A 14,950-nucleotide genomic window follows, 5' to 3' on the forward strand; every position below is an offset into this window, starting at 1 on the left:
CCACACCAGACCGGAACTATATATTACAAAACGAACACATTGTCTTGATAAAACAGCTGTAATTGAGTGCCTGACACGCCAGTCAAGCGCAATCTTGAGAAGGTGTGCATTTCAGTAAGGATTTCAATTGACATGCAGTATGAAACTGAAAGGAGGTTGCATCACTATGATGCATAACATTGCATGTATTGTATTTTCAAGTGTGTGCATTCATCCTGTTGTCATTTTGTTTTGAAAGCAGAAGAATCATTCAACAGGTTGCTGAGACAAATGTAAACCAGTAAAACATATGAAGAGAAACAAACCTTGAATATAAGTTCAGTTGTTTAAACATTTGACAAACTATGGTGAGGGGGTAAGAAAACATACAAATCCAGCAGCTCCTGTATTTCAATACACCAGAACCCAACATTATTGGCGAGTCGGGTAGTCCATCATCACAGTTCGAGGGCAGGCATCATTTCAGTAATTTCATCCCGTTGCATTCACATCCGTGCCTTGAATGAGATTGAATGTGATCTTTGCTCTCAAGTATGTTCCCAAGTTTTACACTTTCGTGCTTTGCATGAATGGGAATGGAACCGTGTGTGTTGAATGAGGCTCCTTGTGAGCACTGAACTTTGTCCGGTGGAGTTCCTTTTTGTGTTGCTGTAATTGTGTCATTTCTCGATGAGAAAGATTAGGCAACATTTAGTCACTTCTAGCCATGATGCTCAATTTATTTACGAATGTACCCTAGTTACTAGGGACCGTTTACGTTGGAGAACAAGATCTATTGTATGCCTGTGTATTTGGGGAAGTCAAATCTGAAATAATGATGAAATTGCGTGTATCCAAAGTTAAAACTTGTGATTTGTCGCCCTTTGGTGTGTAAAAGATGCAAAAGCTTACAACACCTGGTATTCCCAGGCGGTCTCCCATCCAAGTACTGACAAGGCCCGAGCCTGCTTAGCTTCCGAGATCGGACGAGATCGGGCGTATTCAGGCTAGTATGGCCGTAAGCCAGGGAGGATGTCCCTGACGCTCTACTTAAAGGGAAGGCAATATCCGTTTCTGCCATTCATACTTACAGTTGAAGTGTCTCTCTACTCTAAAGCCCGGGACACACCAGCGCGCCGCAGACAGTCCCTGCTAACACGCCACGTTGTGGCAACATTGTGGCAACGTTGTGCGTTAGCTGGGGTGCCACACCAGACCGGAACTATATATTACAAAACGAACACATTGTCTTGATAAAACAGCTGTAATTGAGTGCCTGACACGCCAGTCAAGCGCAATCTTGAGAAGGTGTGCATTTCAGTAAGGATTTCAATTGACATGCAGTATGAAACTGAAAGGAGGTTGCATCACTATGATGCATAACATTGCATGTATTGTATTTTCAAGTGTTTGCATTCATCCTGTTGTCATTTTGTTTTGAAAGCAGAAGAATCATTCAACAGGTTGCTGAGACAAATGTAAACCAGTAAAACATATGAAGAGAAACAAACCTTGAATATAAGTTCAGTTGTTTAAACATTTGACAAACTATGGTGAGGGGGTAAGAAAACACACAAATCCAGCAGCTCCTGTATTTCAATACACCAGAACCCAATATTATTGGCGAGTCGGGTAGTCCATCATCACAGTTCGAGGGCAGGCATCATTTCAGTAATTTCATCCCGTTGCATTCACATCCGTGCCTTGAATGAGATTGAATGTGATCTTTGCTCTCAAGTATGTTCCCAAGTTTTACACTTTCGTGCTTTGCATGAATGGGAATGGAACCGTGTGTGTTGAATGAGGCTCCTTGTGAGCACTGAACTTTGTCCAGTGGAGTTCCTTTTTGTGTTGCTGTAATTGTGTCATTTCTCGATGAGAAAGATTAGGCAACATTTAGTCACTTCTAGCCATGATGCTCAATTTATTTACGAATGTACCCTAGTTACTAGGGACCGTTTACGTTGGAGAACAAGATCTATTGTAAGCCTGTGTATTTGGGGAAGTCAAATCTGAAATAATGATGAAATTGCGTGTATCCAAAGTTAAAACTCGTGATTTGTCGCCCTCTGGTGTGTAAAAGATGCAAAAGCTTACAGCACCTGGTATTCCCAGGCGGTCTCCCATCCAAGTACTGACCAGGCCCGAGCCTGCTTAGCTTCCGAGATCGGACGAGATCGGGCGTATTCAGGCTAGTATGGCCGTAAGCCTGGGAGGCTGTCCCTGACGCTCTACTTAAAGGGAAGGCAATATCCGTTTCTGCCGCTCATACTTGCAGTTGAACTGTCTCTCTACTCTAAAGCCCGGGACACACCAGCGCGCCGCAGCCAGTCCCTGCTAACACGAAACGTTGTGGCAACGTTGTGCGTTAGCTGGGGTGCCACACCAGACCGGAACTATATTTTACAAAACGAACACATTGTCTTGATAATACAGCTGTAATTGAGTGCCTGACACGCCAGTCAAGCGCAATCTTGAGAAGGTGTGCATTTCAGTAAGGATTTCAATTGACATGCAGTATGGAACTGAAAGGAGGTTGCATCACTATGATGCATAACATTGCATGTATTGTATTTTCAAGTGTTTGCATTCATCCTGTTGTCATTTTGTTTTGAAAGCAGAAGAATCATTCAACAGGTTGCTGAGACAAATGTAAACCAGTAAAACATATGAAGAGAAACAAACCTTGAATATAAGTTCAGTTGTTTAAACATTTGACAAACTATGGTGAGGGGGTAAGAAAACACACAAATCCAGCAGCTCCTGTATTTCAATACACCAGAACCCAATATTATTGGCGAGTCGGGTAGTCCATCATCACAGTTCGAGGGCAGGCATCATTTCAGTAATTTCACCCCGTTGCATTCACATCCGTGCCTTGAATGAGATTGAATGTGATCTTTGCTCTCAAGTATGTTCCCAAGTTTTACACTTTCGTGCTTTGCATGAATGGGAATGGAACCGTGTGTGTTGAATGAGGCTCCTTGTGAGCACTGAACTTTGTCCGGTGGAGTTCCTTTTTGTGTTGCTGTAATTGTGTCATTTCTCGATGAGAAAGATTAGGCAACATTTAGTCACTTCTAGCCATGATGCTCAATTTATTTACGAATGTACCCTAGTTACTAGGGACCGTTTACGTTGGAGAACAAGATCTATTGTATGCCTGTGTATTTGGGGAAGTCAAATCTGAAATAATGATGAAATTGCGTGTATCCAAAGTTAAAACTCGTGATTTGTCGCCCTCTGGTGTGTAAAAGATGCAAAAGCTTACAGCACCTGGTATTCCCAGGCGGTCTCCCATCCAAGTACTGAACAGGCCCGAGCCTGCTTAGCTTCCGAGATCGGACGAGATCGGGCGTATTCAGGCTAGTATGGCCGTAAGCCAGGGAGGCTGTCCCTGACGCTCTACTTAAAGGGAAGGCAATATCCGTTTCTGCCGTTCATACTTACAGTTGAACTGTCTCTCTACTCTAAAGCCCGGGACACACCAGCGCGCCGCAGACAGTCCCTGCTAACACGCCACGTTGTGGCAACATTGTGGCAACGTTGTGCGTTAGCTGGGGTGCCACACCAGACCGGAACTATATATTACAAAACGAACACATTGTCTTGATAAAACAGCTGTAATTGAGTGCCTGACACGCCAGTCAAGCGCAATCTTGAGAAGGTGTGCATTTCAGTAAGGATTTCAATTGACATGCAGTATGAAACTGAAAGGAGGTTGCATCACTATGATGCATAACATTGCATGTATTGTATTTTCAAGTGTGTGCATTCATCCTGTTGTCATTTTGCTTTGAAAGCAGAAGAATCATTCAACAGGTTGCTGAGACAAATGTAAACCAGTAAAACATATGAAGAGAAACAAACCTTGAATATAAGTTCAGTTGTTTAAACATTTGACAAACTATGGTGAGGGGGTAAGAAAACATACAAATCCAGCAGCTCCTGTATTTCAATACACCAGAACCCAACATGATTGGCGAGTCGGGTAGTCCATCATCACAGTTCGAGGGCAGGCATCATTTCAGTAATTTCATCCCGTTGCATTCACATCCGTGCCTTGAATGAGTTTGAATGTGATCTTTGCTCTCAAGTATGTTCCCAAATTTTACACTTTCGTGCTTTGCATGAATGGGAATGGAACCGTGTGTGTTGAATGAGGCTCCTTGTGAGCACTGAACTTTGTCCGGTGGAGTTCCTTTTTGTGTTGCTGTAATTGTGTCATTTCTCGATGAGAAAGATTAGGCAACATTTAGTCACTTCTAGCCATGATGCTCAATTTATTTACGAATGTACCCTAGTTACTAGGGACCGTTTACGTTGGAGAACAAGATCTATTGTATGCCTGTGTATTTGGGGAAGTCAAATCTGAAATAATGATGAAATTGCGTGTATCCAAAGTTAAAACTCGTGATTTGTCGCCCTCTGGTGTGTAAAAGATGCAAAAGCTTACAGCACCTGGTATTCCCAGGCGGTCTCCCATACAAGTACTGACCAGGCCCGAGCCTGCTTAGCTTCCGAGATCGGACGAGATCGGGCGTATTCAGGCTAGTATGGCCGTAAGCCAGGGAGGCTGTCCCTGACGCTCTACTTAAAGGGAAGGCAATATCCGTTTCTGCCGTTCATACTTACAGTTGAACTGTCTCTCTACTCTAAAGTCCGGGACACACCAGCGCGCCGCAGACAGTCCCTGCTAACACGCCACGTTGTGGCAACATTGTGGCAACGTTGTGCGTTAGCTGGGGTGCCACACCAGACCGGAACTATATTTTACAAAACGAACACATTGTCTTGATAAATTAGCTGTAATTGAGTGCCTGACACGCCAGTCAAGCGCAATCTTGAGAAGGTGTGCATTTCAGTAAGGATTTCAATTGACATGCAGTATGAAACTGAAAGGAGGTTGCATCACTATGATGCATAACATTGCATGTATTGTATTTTCAAGTGTGTGCATTCATCCTGTTGTTATTTTGTTTTGAAAGCAGAAGAATCATTCAACAGGTTGCTGAGACAAATGTAAACCAGTAAAACATATGAAGAGAAACAAACCTTGAATATAAGTTCAGTTGTTTAAACATTTGACAAACTATGGTGAGGGGGTAAGAAAACACACAAATCCAGCAGCTCCTGTATTTCAATACACCAGAACCCAATATTATTGGCGAGTCGGGTAGTCCATCATCACAGTTCGAGGGCAGGCATCATTTCAGTAATTTCACCCCGTTGCATTCACATCCGTGCCTTGAATGAGATTGAATGTGATCTTTGCTCTCAAGTATGTTCCCAAGTTTTACACTTTCGTGCTTTGCATGAATGGGAATGGAACCGTGTGTGTTGAATGAGGCTCCTTGTGAGCACTGAACTTTGTCCGGTGGAGTTCCTTTTTGTGTTGCTGTAATTGTGTCATTTCTCGATGAGAAAGATTAGGCAACATTTAGTCACTTCTAGCCATGATGCTCAATTTATTTACGAATGTACCCTAGTTACTAGGGACCGTTTACGTTGGAGAACAAGATCTATTGTATGCCTGTATATTTGGGGAAGTCAAATCTGAAATAATGATGAAATTGCGTGTATCCAAAGTTAAAACTCGTGATTTGTCGCCCTCTGGTGTGTAAAAGATGCAAAAGCTTACAGCACCTGGTATTCCCAGGCGGTCTCCCATCCAAGTACTGACCAGGCCCGAGCCTTTTTAGCTTCCGAGATCGGACGAGATCTGGCGTATTCAGGCTAGTATGGCCGTAAGCCAGGGAGGCTGTCCCTGACGCTCTACTTAAAGGGAAGGCAATATCCGTTTCTGCCGCTCACACTTGCAAATGAACTGTCTCTCTACTCTAAAGTCCGGGACACACCAGCGCGCCGCAGACAGTCCCTGCTAACACGAAACGTTGTGGCAACGTTGTGCGTTAGCTGGGGTGCCACACCAGACCGGAACTATATATTACAAAACGAACACATTCTCTTGATAAAACAGCTGTAATTGAGTGCCTGACACGCCAGTCAAGCGCAATCTTGAGAAGGTGTGCATTTCAGTAAGGATTTCAATTGACATGCAGTATGAAACTGAAAGGAGGTTGCATCACTATGATGCAAAACATTGCATGTATTGTATTTTCAAGTGTGTGCATTCATCCTGTTGTCATTTTGCTTTGAAAGCAGAAGAATCATTCAACAGGTTGCTGAGACAAATGTAAACCAGTAAAACATATGAAGAGAAACAAACCTTGAATATAAGTTCAGTTGTTTAAACATTTGACAAACTATGGTGAGGGGTAAGAAAACACACAAATCCAGCAGCTCCTGTATTTCAATACACCAGAACCCAATATTATTGGCGAGTCGGGTAGTCCATCATCACAGTTCGAGGGCAGGCATCATTTCAGTAATTTCATCCCGTTGCATTCACATCCGTGCCTTGAATGAGATTGAATGTGATCTTTGCTCTCAAGTATGTTCCCAAGTTTTACACTTTCGTGCTTTGCATGAATGGGAATGGAACCGTGTGTGTTGAATGAGGCTCCTTGTGAGCACTGAACTTTGTCCGGTGGAGTTCCTTTTTGTGTTGCTGTAATTGTGTCATTTCTCGATGAGAAAGATTAGGCAACATTTAGTCACTTCTAGCCATGATGCTCAATTTATTTACGAATGTACCCTAGTTACTAGGGACCGTTTACGTTGGAGAACAAGATCTATTTTATGCCTGTGTATTTGGGGAAGTCAAATCTGAAATAATGATGAAATTGCGTGTATCCAAAGTTAAAACTCGTGATTTGTCGCCCTCTGGTGTGTAAAAGATGCAAAAGCTTACAGCACCTGGTATTCCCAGGCAGTCTCCCACCCAAGTACTGACCAGGCCCGAGCCTGCTTAGCTTCCGAGATCTGACGAGATCGGGCGTATTCAGGCTAGTATGGCCGTAAGCCAGGGAGGCTGTCCGTGACGCTCTACTTAAAGGGAAGGCAATATCCGTTTCTGCTGCTCATACTTGCAGTTGAACTGTCTCTCTACTCTAAAGTCCGGGACACACCAGCGCGCCGCAGACAGTCCCTGCTAACACGAAACGTTGTGGCAACGTTGTGCGTTAGCTGGGGTGCCACACCAGACCGGAACTATATTTTACAAAACGAACACATTGTCTTGATAAAACAGCTGTAATTGAGTGCCTGACACGCCAGTCAAGCGCAATCTTGAGAAGGTGTGCATTTCAATAAGGATTTCAATTGACATGCAGTATGAAACTGAAAGGAGGTTGCATCACTATGATGCATAACATTGCATGTATTGTATTTTCAAGTGTGTGCATTCATCCTGTTGTCATTTTGTTTTGAAAGCAGAAGAATCATTCAACAGGTTGCTGAGACAAATGTAAACCAGTAAAACATATGAAGAGAAACAAACCTTGAATATAAGTTCAGTTGTTTAAACATTTGACAAACTATGGTGAGGGGGTAAGAAAACACACAAATCCAGCAGCTCCTGTATTTCAATACACCAGAACCCAATATTATTGGCGAGTCGGGTAGTCCATCATCACAGTTCGAGGGCAGGCATCATTTCAGTAATTTCATCCCGTTGCATTCACATCCGTGCCTTGAATGAGATTGAATGTGATCTTTGCTCTCAAGTATGTTCCCAAGTTTTACACTTTCGTGCTTTGCATGAATGGGAATGGAACCGTGTGTGTTGAATGAGGCTCCTTGTGAGCACTGAACTTTGTCCGGTGGAGTTCCTTTTTGTGTTGCTGTAATTGTGTCATTTCTCGATGAGAAAGATTAGGCAACATTTAGTCACTTCTAGCCATGATGCTCAATTTATTTACGAATGTACCCTAGTTACTAGGGACCGTTTACGTTGGAGAACAAGATCTATTGTATGCCTGTGTATTTGGGGAAGTAAAATCTGAAATAATGATGAAATTGCGTGTATCCAAAGTTAAAACTCGTGATTTGTCGCCCTCTGGTGTGTAAAAGATGCAAAAGCTTACAGCACCTGGTATTCCCAGGCGGTCTCCCATCCAAGTACTGACCAGGCCCGAGCCTGCTTAGCTTCCAAGATCGGACGAGATCGGGCGTATTCAGGCTAGTATGGCCGTAAGCCAGAGAGGCTGTCCCTGACGCTCTACTTAAAGGGAAGGCAATATCCGTTTCTGCCGCTCACACTTGCAAATGAACTGTCTCTCTACTCTAAAGTCCGGGACACACCAGCGCGCCGCAGACAGTCCCTGCTAACACGAAACGTTGTGGCAACGTTGTGCGTTAGCTGGGGTGCCACACCAGACCGGAACTATATATTACAAAACGAACACATTCTCTTGATAAAACAGCTGTAATTGAGTGCCTGACACGCCAGTCAAGCGCAATCTTGAGAAGGTGTGCATTTCAGTAAGGATTTCAATTGACATGCAGTATGAAACTGAAAGGAGGTTGCATCACTATGATGCAAAACATTGCATGTATTGTATTTTCAAGTGTGTGCATTCATCCTGTTGTCATTTTGTTTTGAAAGCAGAAGAATCATTCAACAGGTTGCTGAGACAAATGTAAACCAGTAAAACATATGAAGAGAAACAAACCTTGAATATAAGTTCAGTTGTTTAAACATTTGACAAACTATGGTGAGGGGTAAGAAAACACACAAATCCAGCAGCTCCTGTATTTCAATACACCAGAACCCAATATTATTGGCGAGTCGGGTAGTCCATCATCACAGTTCGAGGGCAGGCATCATTTCAGTAATTTCATCCCGTTGCATTCACATCCGTGCCTTGAATGAGATTGAATGTGATCTTTGCTCTCAAGTATGTTCCCAAGTTTTACACTTTCGTGCTTTGCATGAATGGGAATGGAACCGTGTGTGTTGAATGAGGCTCCTTGTGAGCACTGAACTTTGTCCGGTGGAGTTCCTTTTTGTGTTGCTGTAATTGTGTCATTTCTCGATGAGAAAGATTAGGCAACATTTAGTCACTTCTAGCCATGATGCTCAATTTATTTACGAATGTACCCTAGTTACTAGGGACCGTTTACGTTGGAGAACAAGATCTATTTTATGCCTGTGTATTTGGGGAAGTCAAATCTGAAATAATGATGAAATTGCGTGTATCCAAAGTTAAAACTCGTGATTTGTCGCCCTCTGGTGTGTAAAAGATGCAAAAGCTTACAGCACCTGGTATTCCCAGGCAGTCTCCCACCCAAGTACTGACCAGGCCCGAGCCTGCTTAGCTTCCGAGATCTGACGAGATCGGGCGTATTCAGGCTAGTATGGCCGTAAGCCAGGGAGGCTGTCCGTGACGCTCTACTTAAAGGGAAGGCAATATCCGTTTCTGCTGCTCATACTTGCAGTTGAACTGTCTCTCTACTCTAAAGTCCGGGACACACCAGCGCGCCGCAGACAGTCCCTGCTAACACGAAACGTTGTGGCAACGTTGTGCGTTAGCTGGGGTGCCACACCAGACCGGAACTATATTTTACAAAACGAACACATTGTCTTGATAAAACAGCTGTAATTGAGTGCCTGACACGCCAGTCAAGCGCAATCTTGAGAAGGTGTGCATTTCAATAAGGATTTCAATTGACATGCAGTATGAAACTGAAAGGAGGTTGCATCACTATGATGCATAACATTGCATGTATTGTATTTTCAAGTGTGTGCATTCATCCTGTTGTCATTTAGTTTTGAAAGCAGAAGAATCATTCAACAGGTTGCTGAGACAAATGTAAACCAGTAAAACATATGAAGAGAAACAAACCTTGAATATAAGTTCAGTTGTTTAAACATTTGACAAACTATGGTGAGGGGGTAAGAAAACACACAAATCCAGCAGCTCCTGTATTTCAATACACCAGAACCCAATATTATTGGCGAGTCGGGTAGTCCATCATCACAGTTCGAGGGCAGGCATCATTTCAGTAATTTCATCCCGTTGCATTCACATCCGTGCCTTGAATGAGATTGAATGTGATCTTTGCTCTCAAGTATGTTCCCAAGTTTTACACTTTCGTGCTTTGCATGAATGGGAATGGAACCGTGTGTGTTGAATGAGGCTCCTTGTGAGCACTGAACTTTGTCCGGTGGAGTTCCTTTTTGTGTTGCTGTAATTGTGTCATTTCTCGATGAGAAAGATTAGGCAACATTTAGTCACTTCTAGCCATGATGCTCAATTTATTTACGAATGTACCCTAGTTACTAGGGACCGTTTACGTTGGAGAACAAGATCTATTGTATGCCTGTGTATTTGGGGAAGTAAAATCTGAAATAATGATGAAATTGCGTGTATCCAAAGTTAAAACTCGTGATTTGTCGCCCTCTGGTGTGTAAAAGATGCAAAAGCTTACAGCACCTGGTATTCCCAGGCGGTCTCCCATCCAAGTACTGACCAGGCCCGAGCCTGCTTAGCTTCCAAGATCGGACGAGATCGGGCGTATTCAGGCTAGTATGGCCGTAAGCCAGGGAGGCTGTCCCTGACGCTCTACTTAAAGGGAAGGCAATATCCGTTTCTGCCGTTCATACTTACAGTTGAACTGTCTCTCTACTCTAAAGCCCGGGACACACCAGCGCGCCGCAGACAGTCCCTGCTAACACGCCACGTTGTGGCAACGTTGTGCGTTAGCTGGGGTGCCACACCAGACCGGAACTATATATTACAAAACGAACACATTGTCTTGATAAAACAGCTGTAATTGAGTGCCTGACACGACATTCAAGCGCAATCTTGAGAAGGTGTGCATTTCAGTAAGGATTTCAATTGACATGCAGTATGAAACTGAAAGGAGGTTGCATCACTATGATGCATAACATTGCATGTATTGTATTTTCAAGTGTGTGCATTCATCCTGTTGTCATTTTGTTTTGAAAGCAGAAGAATCATTCAACAGGTTGCTGAGACAAATGTAAACCAGTAAAACATATGAAGAGAAACAAACCTTGAATATAAGTTCAGTTGTTTAAACATTTGACAAACTATGGTGAGGGGGTAAGAAAACACACAAATCCAGCAGCTCCTGTATTTCAATACACCAGAACCCAATATTATTGGCGAGTCGGGTAGTCCATCATCACAGTTCGAGGGCAGGCATCATTTCAGTAATTTCATCCCGTTGCATTCACATCCGTGCCTTGAATGAGATTGAATGTGATCTTTGCTCTCAAGTATGTTCCCAAGTTTTACACTTTCGTGCTTTGCATGAATGGGAATGGAACCGTGTGTGTTGAATGAGGCTCCTTGTGAGCACTGAACTTTGTCCGGTGGAGTTCCTTTTTGTGTTGCTGTAATTGTGTCATTTCTCGATGAGAAAGATTAGGCAACATTTAGTCACTTCTAGCCATGATGCTCAATTTATTTACGAATGTACCCTAGTTACTAGGGACCGTTTACGTTGGAGAACAAGATCTATTGTATGCCTGTGTATTTGGGGAAGTCAAATCTGAAATAATGATGAAATTGCGTGTATCCAAAGTTAAAACTCGTGATTTGTCGCCCTCTGGTGTGTAAAAGATGCAAAAGCTTACAGCACCTGGTATTCCCAGGCGGTCTCCCATCCAAGTACTGACCAGGCCCGAGCCTGCTTGGCTTCCGAGATCGGACAAGATCGGGCGTATTCAGGCTAGTATGGCCGTAAGCCAGGGAGGCTGTCCCTGACGCTCTACTTAAAGGGAAGGCAATATCCGTTTCTGCCGTTCATACTTACAGTTGAACTGTCTCTCTACTCTAAAGCCCGGGACACACCAGCGCGCCGCAGACAGTCCCTGCTAACACGCCACGTTGTGGCAACGTTGTGGCAACGTTGTGCGTTAGCTGGGGTGCTACACCAGACCGGAACTATATTTTACAAAACGAACACATTGTCTTGATAAAACAGCTGTAATTGAGTGCCTGACACGCCAGTCAAGCGCAATCTTGAGAAGGTGTGCATTTCAGTAAGGATTTCAATTGACATGCAGTATGAAACTGAAAGGAGGTTGCATCACTATGATGCATAACATTGCATGTAGTGTATTTTCAAGTGTGTGCATTCATCCTGTTGTCATTTTGTTTTGAAAGCAGAAGAATCATTCAACAGGTTGCTGAGACAAATGTAAACCAGTAAAACATATGAGGAGAAACAAACCTTGAATATAAGTTCAGTTGTTTAAACATTTGACAAACTATGGTGAGGGGGTAAGAAAACACACAAATCCAGCAGCTCCTGTATTTCAATACACCAGAACCCAATATTATTGGCGAATCGGGTAGTCCATCATCACAGTTCGAGGGCAGGCATCATTTCAGTAATTTCATCCCGTTGCATTCACATCCGTGCCTTGAATGAGATTGAATGTGATCTTTGCTCTCAAGTATGTTCCCAAGTTTTACACTTTTGTGCTTTGCATGAATGGGAATGGAACCGTGTGTGTTGAATGAGGCTCCTTGTGAGCACTGAACTTTGTCCGGTGGAGTTCCTTTTTGTGTTGCTGTAATTGTGTCATTTCTCGATGAGAAAGATTAGGCAACATTTAGTCACTTCTAGCCATGATGCTCAATTTATTTACGAATGTACCCTAGTTACTAGGGACCGTTTACGTTGGAGAACAAGATCTATTGTATGCCTGTGTATTTGGGGAAGTCAAATCTGAAATAATGATGAAATTGCGTGTATCCAAAGTTAAAACTCGTGATTTGTCGCCCTCTGGTGTGTAAAAGATGCAAAAGCTTACAGCACCTGGTATTCCCAGGCGGTCTCCCATCCAAGTACTGACCAGGCCCGAGCCTGCTTGTCTTCCGAGATCGGACGAGATCGGGCGTATTCAGGCTAGTATGGCCGTAAACCAGGTAGGCTGTCCACGACGCTCTACTTAAAGGGAAGGCAATATCCGTTTCTGCCGTTCATACTTACAGTTGAACTGTCTCTCTACTCTAAAGCCCGGGACACACCAGCTCGCCGCAGACAGTCCCTGCTAACACGCCACGTTGTGGCAACGTTGTGGCAACGTTGTGCGTTAGCTGGGGTGCCACACCAGACCGGAACTATATTTTACAAAACGAACACATTGTCTTGATAAAACAGCTGTAATTGAGTGCCTGACACGCCAGTCAAGCGCAATCTTGAGAAGGTGTGCATTTCAGTAAGGATTTCAATTGACATGCAGTATGAAACTGAAAGGAGGTTGCATCACTATGATGCATAACATTGCATGTATTATATTTTCAAGTGTGTGCATTCATCCTGTTGTCATTTTGTTTTGAAAGCAGAAGAATCATTCAACAGGTTGCTGAGACAAATGTAAACCAGTAAAACATATGAAGAGAAACAAACCTTGAATATAAGTTCAGTTGTTTAAACATTTGACAAACTATGGTGAGGGGGTAAGAAAACACACAAATCCAGCAGCTCCTGTATTTCAATACACCAGAACCCAATATTATTGGCGAGTCGGGTAGTCCATCATCACAGTTCGAGGGCAGGCATCATTTCAGTAATTTCATCCCGTTGCATTCACATCCGTGCCTTGAATGAGATTGAATGTGATCTTTGCTCTCAAGTATGTTCCCAAGTTTTACACTTTCGTGCTTTGCATGAATGGGAATGGAACCGTGTGTGTTGAATGAGGCTCCTTGTGAGCACTGAACTTTGTCCGGTGGAGTTCCTTTTTGTGTTGCTGTAATTGTGTCATTTCTCGATGAGAAAGATTAGGCAACATTTAGTCACTTCTAGCCATGATGCTCAATTTATTTACGAATGTACCCTAGTTACTAGGGACCGTTTACGTTGGAGAACAAGATCTATTGTATGCCTGTGTATTTGGGGAAGTCAAATCTGAAATAATGATGAAATTGCGTGTATCCAAAGTTAAAACTCGTGATTTGTCGCCCTCTGGTGTGTAAAAGATGCAAAAGCTTACAGCACCTGGTATTCCCAGGCGGTCTCCCATCCAAGTACTGACCAGGCCCGAGCCTGCTTAGCTTCCGAGATCGGACGAGATCGGGCGTATTCAGGCTAGTATGGCCGTAAGTCAGGGAGGCTGTCCCTGACGCTCTACTTAAAGGGAAGGCAATATCCGTTTCTGCCGCTCATACTTGCAGTTGAACTGTCTCTCTACTCTAAAGTCCGGGACACACCAGCGCGCCGCAGACAGTCCCTGCTAACACGAAACGTTGTGGCAACGTTGTGCGTTAGCTGGGGTGCCACACCAGACCGGAGCTATATTTTACAAAACGAACACATTGTCTTGATAATACAGCTGTAATTGAGTGCCTGACACGCCAGTCAAGCGCAATCTTGAGAAGGTGTGCATTTCAGTAAGGATTTCAATTGACATGCAGTATGAAACTGAAAGGAGGTTGCATCACTATGATGCATAACATTGCATGTATTGTATTTTCAAGTGTGTGCATTCATCCTGTTGTCATTTTGTTTTGAAAGCAGAAGAATCATTCAACAGGTTGCTGAGACAAATGTAAACCAGTAAAACATATGAAGAGAAACAAACCTTGAATATAAGTTCAGTTGTTTAAACATTTGACAAACTATGGTGAGGGGGTAAGAAAACACACAAATCCAGCAGCTCCTGTATTTCAATACACCAGAACCCAATATTATTGGCGAGTCGGGTAGTCCATCATCACAGTTCGAGGGCAGGCATCATTTCAGTAATTTCATCCCGTTGCATTCACATCCGTGCCTTGAATGAGATTGAATGTGATCTTTGCTCTCAAGTATGTTCCCAAGTTTTACACTTTCGTGCTTTGCATGAATGGGAATGGAACCGTGTGTGTTGAATGAGGCTCCTTGTGAGCACTGAACTTTGTCCGGTGGAGTTCCTTTTTGTGTTGCTGTAATTGTGTCATTTCTCGATGAGAAAGATTAGGCAACATTTAGTCACTTCTAGCCATGATGCTCAATTTATTTACGAATGTACCCTAGTTACTAGGGACCGTTTACGTTGGAGAACAAGATCTATTGTATGCCTGTGTATTTGGGGAAGTCAAATCTG

The 14,950-nt window shown here is 43.3% G+C and overlaps 12 non-coding genes across 12 annotated transcripts; all 12 read right to left on the minus strand.

Annotated features, from left to right (window-relative positions):
* Nucleotides 1–884: 884 nt before the first annotated feature.
* On the minus strand, nucleotides 885–1,003 carry LOC136757170 (5S ribosomal RNA). Its single transcript, XR_010819210.1, has one exon. It is a non-coding gene; the product is annotated as a 5S ribosomal RNA (ribosomal RNA).
* Nucleotides 1,004–2,069: 1,066 nt separating this feature from the next.
* Nucleotides 2,070–2,188, minus strand: LOC136755672 (5S ribosomal RNA). Its single transcript, XR_010817787.1, has one exon. It is a non-coding gene; the product is annotated as a 5S ribosomal RNA (ribosomal RNA).
* Nucleotides 2,189–3,243: 1,055 nt separating this feature from the next.
* LOC136756232 (5S ribosomal RNA) lies at nucleotides 3,244–3,362 on the minus strand. The gene has a single exon (XR_010818330.1). It is a non-coding gene; the product is annotated as a 5S ribosomal RNA (ribosomal RNA).
* A 1,066-nt stretch (nucleotides 3,363–4,428) lies between these two features.
* Nucleotides 4,429–4,547, minus strand: LOC136756255 (5S ribosomal RNA). The gene has a single exon (XR_010818351.1). It is a non-coding gene; the product is annotated as a 5S ribosomal RNA (ribosomal RNA).
* Nucleotides 4,548–5,613: 1,066 nt separating this feature from the next.
* LOC136757375 (5S ribosomal RNA) lies at nucleotides 5,614–5,732 on the minus strand. The gene has a single exon (XR_010819403.1). It is a non-coding gene; the product is annotated as a 5S ribosomal RNA (ribosomal RNA).
* A 1,054-nt stretch (nucleotides 5,733–6,786) lies between these two features.
* Nucleotides 6,787–6,905, minus strand: LOC136756652 (5S ribosomal RNA). Its single transcript, XR_010818720.1, has one exon. It is a non-coding gene; the product is annotated as a 5S ribosomal RNA (ribosomal RNA).
* Nucleotides 6,906–7,960: 1,055 nt separating this feature from the next.
* On the minus strand, nucleotides 7,961–8,079 carry LOC136756500 (5S ribosomal RNA). Its single transcript, XR_010818580.1, has one exon. It is a non-coding gene; the product is annotated as a 5S ribosomal RNA (ribosomal RNA).
* Nucleotides 8,080–9,133: 1,054 nt separating this feature from the next.
* On the minus strand, nucleotides 9,134–9,252 carry LOC136756653 (5S ribosomal RNA). Its single transcript, XR_010818721.1, has one exon. It is a non-coding gene; the product is annotated as a 5S ribosomal RNA (ribosomal RNA).
* Nucleotides 9,253–10,307: 1,055 nt separating this feature from the next.
* On the minus strand, nucleotides 10,308–10,426 carry LOC136756501 (5S ribosomal RNA). Its single transcript, XR_010818581.1, has one exon. It is a non-coding gene; the product is annotated as a 5S ribosomal RNA (ribosomal RNA).
* Nucleotides 10,427–11,481: 1,055 nt separating this feature from the next.
* Nucleotides 11,482–11,600, minus strand: LOC136757059 (5S ribosomal RNA). The gene has a single exon (XR_010819106.1). It is a non-coding gene; the product is annotated as a 5S ribosomal RNA (ribosomal RNA).
* A 1,066-nt stretch (nucleotides 11,601–12,666) lies between these two features.
* Nucleotides 12,667–12,785, minus strand: LOC136756791 (5S ribosomal RNA). The gene has a single exon (XR_010818851.1). It is a non-coding gene; the product is annotated as a 5S ribosomal RNA (ribosomal RNA).
* A 1,066-nt stretch (nucleotides 12,786–13,851) lies between these two features.
* LOC136756331 (5S ribosomal RNA) lies at nucleotides 13,852–13,970 on the minus strand. Its single transcript, XR_010818422.1, has one exon. It is a non-coding gene; the product is annotated as a 5S ribosomal RNA (ribosomal RNA).
* Nucleotides 13,971–14,950: the final 980 nt, after the last annotated feature.

The sequence above is a fragment of the Amia ocellicauda genome, chromosome 8, assembly GCF_036373705.1.
Source record: "Amia ocellicauda isolate fAmiCal2 chromosome 8, fAmiCal2.hap1, whole genome shotgun sequence".
Classification (NCBI taxonomy): domain Eukaryota; kingdom Metazoa; phylum Chordata; class Actinopteri; order Amiiformes; family Amiidae; genus Amia; species Amia ocellicauda.